The sequence below is a fragment of the Bombina bombina genome, chromosome 1, assembly GCF_027579735.1.
Source record: "Bombina bombina isolate aBomBom1 chromosome 1, aBomBom1.pri, whole genome shotgun sequence".
Lineage (NCBI taxonomy): Eukaryota > Metazoa > Chordata > Amphibia > Anura > Bombinatoridae > Bombina > Bombina bombina.
The window spans coordinates 868,973,430-868,979,429 of NC_069499.1; the positions used below are offsets into that span (position 1 = coordinate 868,973,430).

General features: G+C 33.6%; 1 protein-coding gene across 1 annotated transcript in view; it reads right to left on the bottom strand.

Annotated features, from left to right (window-relative positions):
- The window catches only part of LOC128646080 (carbohydrate sulfotransferase 5-like), a 52,514-nt gene extending 47,162 nt beyond the window's left edge, over nt 1–5,352 (bottom strand). Inside the window, exon 1 of the mRNA XM_053699520.1 lies at nt 5,084–5,352. The gene's annotated coding sequence lies outside the window, so the exon portion shown is untranslated. The remainder of the gene's footprint in view (nt 1–5,083) is intronic.
- Nucleotides 5,353–6,000: the final 648 nt, after the last annotated feature.

A 6,000-nucleotide genomic window follows, 5' to 3' on the forward strand; every position in this document is an offset into this window, starting at 1 on the left:
CTTCAATAAAGGATACCAAGAGAATCAAGCAATTTTGATAAAGTAAATTGTAAGATTGTTTAAAATTGTATGTTCTATGTGAATCAAAAAAGAAAAAAAATAGGTTTCATGCCCCTTTAATGAGACAAGACACTAAAAGTTGTTTATTTTCTATCTATATGAAGATGTTTCGAAATGTAAAACAAAGCTTTATTTAAAAAACCAAAACAAAACATATTCCAGTTCTGAGTATGCAAACTTTTATTTTTCTTCTAAAGGAGTTGTCCCTGTCAGCCAGTGAGCAGTAGGACTCAGTGGTATTTAATTATGCACTTCCTGCTGGTTTTACCATAAATATAAAACAGCTCTCACATAGCGTTTTTTAGGCAAAACATCATTATAATATATTTCACTATGTATAGATCTTGAATCAACGTGAGGAAAAAAAGGTAATATGTTGCTTTAAACACGATGGAGGCTTCACTTGTGTTATATTGTTTAGTTGAGTTTCCTGCCCATTTAACAACTGGAAGTAAAAAGCTTAAAAGAAAACAAACTAACAAAAAAACTAAAAAAAACAAAACAGTAATCCAGCTTCTGCAGAGCAAAATTGAGTATTAAATTGACATAAACGTACACAAAACAAAAACAAACATACACTTAATGTGCTAAAGCAAGTTTTATTGTACTATTGCTGGTTAATAACAGCTGCAAATGAGTTAAACACAAAGTTAAAGTCAGCTCCAGCACAGCAAAGCACTACTGGGGGGCTAGCTAACTACATCTGGTAAGCCTAAAACAGGGGGGCATTTTCTTGTGTTGGTTGTGCAACAATAAGGAATCGGTAATAGAGAGATAATCTATATTTTTAAACAATAACAATTCTGGAGTAGACTGTCCCTTTAAATTAAAGGAATTAGTCTAGTCACAATTAAATTTTTATGATTCAGATAGAACATGCAACGTTAGAGCAACTTTCTAATTTACTCCTATTATCAATTTGTCCTTTAGTCTCTTATTGTCTTTATTTGAAAAAGCAAGAATGTTAGCTTAGGAGCCAGCCCATTTTTGGTTCAGCATCTGGGTAGTGCTTGCTCATTGGTGTCTACATGTAGCCACCAATCAGCAAGTGCTGAACCAAAAATGGGCCAGCTCCTAAGCTTACATTCCTGCTTTTTTATAATAAAGATACCAAGAGAACAAATAAAAATTGATAATAGGAGTAAATTGGAAATTTGCTTAAAGGGTCAGTAAACACCAGAATTTTTTGTTGTTTAAAAAGGTAGATAATCCCTTTATTACCCATTCCCCAATTTTGCATAACCAACACAGTTATAATAATATACTTTTTACCTCTGTGATTACCTTGTATCTATGCCTCTGCAAATTTGCCCCCTTATTTCAGTTCTTTTGACAGACATGCATTTTTTAGCCAATCAGTGCTTGCTCTTAGGAGCTTCACGTGCCGGAGCTCAATATTATCTATATGAAACACATGAACTAACGCCCTCTAGTGGTGAAAACTGTCAAAATGCTTTCTGATTAGAGGCAGTCTTCAAGGTATAAGAAATTAGCACATGAATCTCCTAGATTTAGCTTTCAGCTAAGAATACCAAGAGAACAAAGCAAAATTGGTAATAAAAGTAAATTGGAAAGTTGTTTAAAATTACATGCCCTATTTAAATCATGAAATATTTTTTTTTACTTTACTGTCCCTTTAAAATTGCATGCTCTATCTGAATTATGAAAGTTTAATTTTGACTAGACTATTCCTTTAAGCACTTGTCTTATTGCACTATTGCATGCATTCAACTATTATTTAACCTCTGTAAAGGGGACAAAAACACAAAGTTAAAGTCAGCTACAGGGCAGCTATGCACTACTGGGAGCTAGCTGAGCAAATCAAGTGAGCCAATGACACCAGGCATATTTATGCAGCCACCAATCACCAGCTAGCTCCATGTAGTGCATTGTTACTCCTAAACCTAACTTGGTAGGTTACCAAACGAATAAAGTTAATTTAAAGGGACAGTAAACATCTTGTAATTACAAGACATTTCTGTTGTGTTGTGATAGAATAACATATCAGCCAAGTCTTAACGTTTTTAAAACAAAGTAACATAATGTTTAATGCAATTGGTTATTACTAGTCAAACTCCACTCACCATTTGCCTTATTTGAGGAGCCAATTCTGGCTTTAGTTCTCAGACTACAAGACTAGCCGGGCTATAATGTTAGTATAAGTGCATTGTTTTGCAGTTGTCATCAGTTAAAGACAATTTGGGACAGTTATATAGCAGTGTAGAAAAGTCAACAGGTGGAATTAAAAATAGCGACATTTTCAGAGCTATAAACATGAACAGGGGACAAACTAAATAATTAAAATATATTGCAAATTTGTTTCATTATGTATAACTAAACATTTTATATACAAATCTCAAGGTGTTTACTTACTGTCCCTTTAATAGCAGAAGTAAATAAACGTCTTTTAATATAAAAAAGTGTAATTTTCACTTTCATATCCTGTGAGTTCAGGTTAGCAAGATCTAAGTGCAGCTTATCAAACTGCAGTATTACCAAAGTTAGGTTACTGAGTCCCGTTGTAAGAACTTGTTTGTGAAAGCTCAGAGGAACAGTTGTAAGTGATTTAAAATACTAATGTCACCTTATTGTTACAACAAATCTAACAAATGAGCATTAGTAGGGTTACCATGGCCCATGTAAACGATCCTAGAACCTGACATAATGACAAATTTAATATGCACTTAACACAGCCCTATGTAATGTGTATTGTTCCTATTTGCTTTTTAATGTTTCATAGCATTGAGTGACAAAGAGTAGGGAAGTTGCACTCTCCAAGGGGAGTGGGAAAAACTTTATTAGTAGCGCTTAAAGAGACATGAAACTCAACAATTTCCTTTCATGATTCAGATAGAGAATACAATTTTTTAAAAGGTTTCTAATTTGCTTCTATTATCAAATTTGCTTTGTTCTTTTGCTACTCTTTGTTGAAGAGATATCTAGATAGATAGTTTGCACATGTCTGGAGCACTAAATGACAGGAAATAGTTCTGCCTCTAATGCTGTTGCTAATGTATAACATTCTTGCAAAACTTCTGGCAGATAGTACTGCAGACACATGCACACTCCTGAAATTACCTCCATTCTTTTCAACAAAGGATAACAAGAAAAACAAAGAAAATTTCATAACAGGAGTAAATCGGAAAGTTGTTTAAAATTGGTATGTTCTATCTGAACCATGAAAGAAAAATTTGGGGGTTTATGTCCCTTTAATTAGTAGATATTAATAAAGTTTTCTTCCCTCTACATTTGGAGAGCGCAACTCCCCTACGCTTTGCTTATATATTTATTATTAATATTAAAATGTGAGCATTGGAGTTGCTGTGAAAGCTGTGACCCAATTGGACAGGAATGCTTATATTGAAAGTGCTAATATTACTATTGTAGTGATGTATGATATTTATTCATTGCACACAACATACATTTTATTTAAAGAAAATGTAAAAAAAATATTATTAAAGATAAATTCACTTAAAAATGTGTGAAAAAAATACAACAGGTCTTCTAGGATGACAGATGAAAAGGGTTGAGGAAATATCATTAAAGAAAACTTAGTTTTTTTTAACTTTTTTTCCTCATACCATTTAGCTAGCGCATGATTTATTTTTCAAGTGAATCTGTGTGTTTCAAATTTGTCTTTTAGATGTCTTTGACAGCTTTTTTACACAAGTTTGTAAATCCCATTAGATGGGTTAGAACAACAATTTGTATTCCTGCCAAAGTAAAATAATTACTAGGAATATTCAAAAATGCAACAGTATTTTAATATGGCTGTGTATTTAATTCTATTTATTCTCTCAAAATAAATATTTGCTATACATTATCTACCTGACCACAATAGTTAGTAAAATCAGTCGAGTGGAGCACCCGCTAAAAAGGTCCTAGGAAGAACACTGGAACAAGAAAACAGCAGTGAATTTACTGCAAAGGGTGTAAAAATAGTTGTGAAATGTACACATTGATCTCACTACTGGGAATGTGCTGAGCCCTTGACAGCTTCTGATAAATTCCAAAGTGAAATGCAAGTGATCGGTAACATACAATAACTAAGTGTCACACAAACACTATAGGCACACACAGGTGTGTGCAGCTCCCAGGCCTGGCACTAGCATATGAGTAAGTAACCTATGGTAGCTACATTCCAGTGAGCAGCCTCAAGTGTAAGAACTAAAATTAAACAAATGATACAACTATACAGATATATACACATGTACATATAAAGCACCAATACATATATAGACTATAGATTATCTATCTATCTATTTATCTATATATATATCATTTATCTTTCAAAAAATCTAATATATTCAGCATATTTACACAAATTTCACTTAATCTACAGTTTTATACTTTTATACTGTCTCCCAGTCTGTCTTCCCCATTTTAGTTTTTATTAGTGAACGCCATAAATAGATCAGTGGAATCTGCTGTGGTGTATATATATATATATATATATATATATATATATAATTTGTGTATTTATATATGTATGTGTATATATATATATTATATATATATATATATATATATATATATATATATATTATATATATATATACACACAAATACACCAATACAAATAATATATAACAAGTATACATATAGAATATGCACATTAATCATTTAAATCATGCACTACTTAGTATGTGTATATAATAATTTGCTAATAATATATATATATAAATATATATATATATATATATATATATATTATATATATATAAATATATATAATAAAATATATATACATACAATTAACGAGATGTAAAACTTAAACATTTTATTTTATTACAGCTAAAGATAAGCTCTGTAATTAAGCACCCCCTCCACTTCGGATCTTATACATCGAACTTGGATCCCCCGTGATGCTTCATCCCCAGACTCACCTTACTTTTTATTATCTGTTATCCAATCGTCCGGAGATCCATCATCTCCACTCCATCCCCCCTTTTTCCTTACTTCTCAGATCCCCCTCCCACAGCTCACTCTTCCTACTCCCCCTATACCTCATCATTAAACTCACCTCTCCCTTCTCCTGTACCCTGACAATGAGCCTCATTCAGACGTGGCGACTGCTCTCAAGGGGAGGGCGGGATATCTTATAGTGATGTGATCGCCCTCCTGTGCTAGTATCCTGGGCAATATTATAAATGGGGGTAGTCACTGCCAGACTGAGGCTCAGTCAGTGGGCGCTCAGTTACCTGCAGTGCTCTGACATTACACACTGAGCACAATGAGAATACACACGAGTGACTGAGATTACAAGAGATGATGAGTGACACTTGGGATGGAACGAGAGATGGAACTGCAGAAAGTAGCAGTGATCAGGGGGACGAGAGGAGGGGGCACAGGGGAGGGAGGCAGACAATAAAATTCCAAGGAGTCGAGCGTCCAGTCACGGATCAGATGGCGATCTTGAGATTTCTGAGTTTCTACTTCTATTGGCTAAAGAATCTGCAAACGTTTTCTTTCAGCAGCTCTTTATATAAGAACTTCACTGTGCTGTAGCCTGGCTAGTTATATTGTAGGTGACCAAAAGGATATTGTAATAAAAAAGGTCAAACTTTGTATGATATTTGTTACACTCTTGAATGAATTGATTGAGCTTTTATTTTTGTACTTTAGTTGGCTTCACTTAAAGGCTAGGCTAATTTTATGATATAAAGGAAGTCAAAGGTTTCTTAAAAGTGAGTTTTAAGAAATTGCCACATAAATACTATGGAGACATACCACAGACATCCCAAGTCTCCCTGAAGTTCAGGGAGTCTCCCTGATTGTATAGCGGCTCAATGATGCCAGCAAATGGACTGCAATCTCCCTGAAACTCCAAGTACCATAATCCAATGTGGCCCAAATTCGGAAAAGTGTTTCTTTAAAGGGACATTCCAGTCAAAATTTAATTGCACATAGATTAATTATACCTGTGAATAGAAATATTTG